We start from the raw sequence: 6,466 nt of genomic DNA, 5'->3' as shown, positions 1-6,466 counted from the left end.
TACATTCCAATCAGTTTTTACATTCTTTGCCATCTTATTTTATTTTGTTTTATTAATAAATGATTAAATGCTGAATTAATAATGTTTTCAATATATTTGAGATTTTAAAGGACGAGTATCAAAATTATTTTAAAAAAATAATTAGAATGGTTGGAAAATCACTAGAATTAAAATTTACCGTATGTAATATTTGACTTCTGAGGTTTAAAGATATGGAGGTTAAAAGGTTAAATGAGGTTAATGTGCAAACCGATTGCTTGGAATGTGCACACATGAACTAGCCATTCCCATATTTTTCCATACCTCCCTCTATTAATTATGCAGCAGTTTCTAATCATTTTATGATTAGAATAAAATGAAACTACAGTGCCTTGCAAATGTATTCATACCCCTTCATTTTTTTCACATTTTGTTTTGTTGCAGCATTATGTTAAACTGCTTTAAATTACTTTTTTTTCCACATCAATCTACATCTCATACACCATAATGACAAAGCACAAAACAGGTTTGTAACAACTTTGCAAATTTATTAGAAATAAAAAACTGAAAAGTCCCCGTTGCATAAGTATTCATACCCTTTTCTGGAACACTCGAAATTCAGTTCAGGAGCATTCATATTGCTTCTAGATGTTACTACACTTCGAGTGGAGTTAAACTGTGGCAAATTCATTTGAATGAGTATGATTTAACTGAAGATAACTGCCTGTAGAGCTCAGTGACAGACTTGCGTTAAGGCAACGATCTAGGGAAGAGTTCAGAAAAAACTCTGCTGCATTGAAGGTTCACAGAAGCTTGTAGCCTCCATTATCCATAATGGAAGACGATTGGAACAACTAGGAGTCTAGAAAATGTCTGCCAGCCCCCATCCAAGCTGACAGAGCTTGAGAGGTGAAAAGGTGAGGCGAAGAATGGCAGATAATTGCCAAATGCAGATGTGCAAAGCTTGTCACATCATACCCAAAAGACTTGAGGCTGTAAAGGTGCTTCAAATATGTACTGAGTTAAGGTATGAATACTTATGCTGTCACAGATCAGGCAGGAACACACGAACAACGACGTAAATAAAAGACGTACATTTAATAAATCCAAAGGGAAACAGGCAGACACAGGAACACGGAGTGGTAACATTAAAGACCAACAAGAATACAGGGGAAAACACACACCTTAAATAGACAGACTGATTACAACATCCAGGTGACAACAATGAGGGAGAAACCAAAACACTCAGAACTGCGGGGGAAAATGGGAGAAGCCAACATGAAAGTCCGGGGGTGTGACATTACCTCCCCCTCCCGGAAGGCGTGTCCTCGCGCCGACAAATGGGAAACAGCAAACAGTCTCAGGAGGGGGTTTCGGCGGAGGACGGACTCCCGGGAGGAGGGCAAAAGATGGAGTCCAGGGTGGTGACTGAATAGTCCATGGAGGTGATGACGGAGGGAGGAGCCAAGGAGGTGACAGGAAGGGGCTGGAGCAGGAGGAGCCAGGTGGGACCCAGGCTGCAGCCAAGATGTAATCCCACGGTGGAGCCGATGGAGGGAGGAGCCATGGTGGAGGAGAGGCTGACGACTCCATGGGTCCGACCGACTGAGGCGGAGCAGGTGGTGGGAGAGCCCGAGGCGGAGACGGAAAGCCGAAGATCTTGGGTGACACCGCGGATCCGGAGGGCCAAGGCGGAACCCAAGGCTTTGGCGACCAAGGCGGAGATGGAGATCCGGAGGTCCACGGCAGAGCCGGAGCGACAGAGGGCCGAGGCTGTGCCCGCGGGAGGGAGGAGGTCCACCGAGCCGGTGGGACGGAGCGACGAGGCACAGCCGGAGGAGTATAGTCCAGAGGCGAAGGTGGGGCGACGACTGACCAGGGCGGAGCCGGAGGGACGATGGAGCCCGGTGGAGCTGGTGGACCGACGGGCGACGGCGGAGACGAGGGAGCAGAGAGCCAGGGTGGAGCCGCAGGGTCGGAGGGCCGAGGCGGAGTCCAAGACTCTGAGGCTGGAGGCGATGGTGAGGGCTCCTCCTGCCATAACACCGATGGAGACTGGCAGACCCGCGGCGAACCCACCGCACAGATGGTGGGCTGAGGGTGAGCAAGGGGACTGACAGATGACAGCGGGGATTCATGAAGGCTGGGCGGAACCAGCGGTGACTCTGGATGGCTGGGCGGAACCAGCGGAGATTCAGGCTTAGGCAGAAGAGGGAGGGTGGGTGGGAAATCCAGGCAGATGGGTATTTCCGTGAAACAGTCAATTAAGTCCCCAGAGTTGTGCTCTTGCTCACCCCCAGTGGCGGTGCAGTGGACGGGGCTCTCTACAGCCCTCTCTTGCTCCATGAAGCACTCCACCGTCGCTGATGTAGTAGCCGGCTCTCGCACCTGGTCGGAAGTTTTGACCCCATCGGCGCTCCATAACTCTGTCGCTCCGGGCTCGGGCTTCCCGTCTACGATGGGCTCATAATCCGCAGGTCGGGGTGGCTGGTTGGGCTCTGGGTCTGGAGCAGAGTATGTGAGCGGAGTGGAGCGGCAACAATTTCCCCTCCGCGCTCAGTGCATTTAATAATCGCTCCGCTCCAGCTCCGCTCCGGGTTCACAATTTCCCGCTCACGCTCCACTCCTCGCTCACTGATATCAGAAACACTGCTCCGCCTTCGCTCCGCGTCAAAAAATTCTGAAATAGTCTAATGTTTGAAATATAATGGTCCTGTTCATAACACATATTAAAAATAAAAAAAATACTTCAATAAAACAACAGGAGAGTTTGGAACACTAGTGTGCAAACTTTGTTCCTACTACCACATACCAAGCTATATAACATTGTCAGCATTAAAAGAGTATAACTACTGCTTTATGCAGTGCAAAGTTTGTAATGAAAGTAACAATACATTTTCGTCAGTTATTTTACCTATGGATCGCTGCATTTCTAACAGATTTCTGCTCATTCGAAATCGGATACCATTACATTTGTTGTAATGCATTGTCACAGCGATTGCGTGTGAATAAGTGCTGCACATGTTTAAATGAGGCTTTCAGCTGAATATATTTAGTATCTAGAAGGAACAATCTAATTCCTTGTGAACTATAATTTACCGCTCATGTCCATTCACATTATTTCTGATTTGAGTGATCCATCTCTATCAAGCTAAATATGTTTAACATGTGAATTCCTGCTTATTATGCAGTTATATTACGGACCGTTGGCATGAATTGTACTTATGATGGAGCGGTGGCGGAGCGCACTTGGAGCGAGTGAAAGCCACGACGCTCCGACTTTTCAAAAATCCACTCCTCCCTCCATTCAAAATCACACCGCTCCACTCCGCGCTCCGCTCGCACTCCGCTCCGCTCACATACTCTGGTCTGGAGTGGCACTGACGAGGTTCTCCTGGAAACGGGTGGGAAACGAGGGTTTGTTTCTCGCCAGTGTCCACTCCACAAATGCGGCGAAGTCCGCTCGAGGGCCGTCCTCGGACGACGGCGCTCTGCATGATGCGTTGAGGCTTGCATCATAGAACATACAGAGCGCGTCGTCCGGGTAGCTGGTGGTATGAGCTACGAGCTGGAACATCAAAGTGTAACCCTCGAGCGGTAAATCCCCCTGCTTCAGCCGGAGGAGGATGAATTCTGGACGGAGGAAGGACTCCATGGGGAAAACACTACGGAAACAAAAAGACTGGGAAAAACGAACGGGAAACAAAACGGAGGTGAACACGCCAAGAAAATAAACTGTATTGGTCGGTCTTTCTGTCACAGATCAGGCAGGAACACACGAACAACGACGTAAATAAAAGACGTACATTTAATAAATCCAAAGGGAAACAGGCAGACACAGGAACACGGAGTGGTAACATTAAAGACCGACAAGAATACAGGGGAAAACACACACCTTAAATAGACAGACTGATTACAACATCCAGGTGACAACAATGAGGGAGAAACCAAAACACTCAGAACTGCGGGGGAAAATGGGAGAAACCAACATGAAAGTCCGGGGGTGTGACATATGCAATGTACTTATTTCAGTGTTTTATTTTTAATAAATTTGTAAAATTTGCAAATCTGGTTTTGCTTTGTCATTATTATGGTGTATGGAGTGTAAATTGATGTGGGGAAAAACTAATTTAAAACAGTTTAACATAAAGCTGCAACAAAACAAAATGAAGGGGTGTGAATACTTTTGCAAGGCACTGTATTAACATTTCTCTGCAGATCCAGAGATTTTGACTTCAGATTCATAATAGATTATATATTCGAATAATATTTGCCAGTTGTTGGTATGAATAATAAATAAGAAAAAAGGCATTCTTATTAAAATAAGACGATAAAGCATGCATGAAAAAAATAACATTTGAAATGATATATTGCTTATTTGATGCATTATTGTTGTACTATAAAATTAAAAGTTAAATAAATTTATAACAAGAATTAATATTTATAATACATTTAGAAAACACAAGTCAAGCAGGTTTTCTTTTTATGGTGTTTGGAGTGACTGACCCTACAGATCAATCTAATTTTAGAATTCTTATCTCTTAAGCAAAGTTCTTCTACTGACCATTGCTCTCCAGATGTTTCTATCATGGTTTAATATTAAGCTGATTTAGGATATGATGACTTGAATTTAGTTAAATGCAATACATTAAAGACTTCATCACTGTATCTCAAAACAATTTCACAGTATGACAATAGCTAGAAATAGAATGGGAATGAACTGCACATGCTGTTATGTTTGATGGCCTTTGGCAATAGATGGGTTGGAATAATTTGTTGTACAGTTAATCACAGACGTATTTTTTCCAGCACCAGTTTAGGCACATTGCTAAATGAGAGTAGTTATATAAGTTCTAATGGATTCCAAGGTGCTGCACATCAAACTGTAATTTTATTGTAGCTTTCTTGTGACACTACTCATGGCATGTGAATGACATAAAGGAGATAACATATTTAGTTATTTCACTAATTTAGGATTTAGGGCAATTATATTTGCCAATTAGCTTGAAAGACAGTAGCTACTGGTTCCATTCTCTTTATGTTTTATCATCACTTTTTTGCTGTCATTTTAGTAATGCAGAAAGCTGCATTAAATCTAAATAAGAAGGAAAAATATCAGTTCCGTTTTCTAGTTTAACCCTGGCTTTCCTTTGGTCTATCGCATTGTGTTTGCGGCTTTAGCTTTGTGATTGTGATAACCTTATCTATTAAAGAAAGAAGTGGTCATCAGTCAACCATCTAAACTATTTTAACTCTATATAGGATGGAAGACCCTGTCTGAAGAACTTTTTCATTGTATTTCATTAGGTTGGCATGCTAAGGGAAATTAGATTTTCCATGCACATGACTGAACTCGTTCAATTGTAGCTCTAATCTTGAAACCAAGAGGCGTGTGCATTCTATTCAGCTATTTAGTAATCAGATTTGTGGTGCTGTAACTCTTGTCAGCTGACAGACACGGGTCCTGTGAGGTTTCGTTAATTTACATTTTACAGTATTCCCATTCCTTTTGGCCTTTGCAGTGTTATATAATGTTTTCATGCGCTCTTCTGATTCTGCTTTTTTATTTAATTTTTTATTTGACTAATAATGTCTCACAAACAAATACATACAGTTGAGGTCAAACGCTTACATACACCATGCAAATGTTAATTATTTTACCAAAATAAAAGGGATCATACAAAATGCATGGTATTTTTTATTTAGTACTGACCTGAGATATTAAGATATTTCACATAAAATATATTTACATATAGTCCACAGGAGAAAATAATAGTTGAATTTATAAAAATTACTCTATTCAAAAGTTTACATATGCTTGATTCTTAATTTTGCGTTGTTACCTAAATGATCCACAGCTGTGCGTTTTTTTTGTTTTTTTTTTTTTGTTTTTTTTTTTGAGTCCCTTGTTTGTTCTAAATAATTAAACTGCTCATTGTTCTTCCAAAAAATCATTCCAGTCCCACAAATTCTTTGGTTTTTCAGCATTTTTGTTTATTTGAACCCTTTCCAACAATGACTGTATGATTATGAGATTCTCCATCTTTTCACAGTGAGGACAACTGAGGGACTCATATGCAACTATTACAGAAGGTTCAAACGCTCACTGATGCTCCAGAAGGATAAACAATGCATCAGGAGCCAGAGGTGTAAACTTTTGACCAGAATGTTATAAATTTTTCTAATTTTGCCAAAATACAAATATAGTTTAATTTAGTACTGCCCTTCAGAAGCTACAGAAGATGTTTCCCAGAGGACAAAATAAATGCTTTACCCTGATCTTTAATTGCAAATTAAAAGTTTTCAAAAACATTGCAAAAATTCAACTATTATTTTCTCTTGCGGACTATATGTGACCCTGGACCACAAAACCAGTCTTCAGTAGCATGGGTATATTTGTAGCAATAGCCAAAAATACATTGTATGGGTCAAAATTGGGACCAATTTTTCTTTTGTGCCAAAAATCATTCGGATATTAAGTGAAGAT

The sequence above is a fragment of the Garra rufa genome, chromosome 10, assembly GCF_049309525.1.
Source record: "Garra rufa chromosome 10, GarRuf1.0, whole genome shotgun sequence".
In the NCBI taxonomy this organism is placed as follows: domain Eukaryota; kingdom Metazoa; phylum Chordata; class Actinopteri; order Cypriniformes; family Cyprinidae; genus Garra; species Garra rufa.
This window is presented reverse-complemented; position numbering follows the sequence as displayed.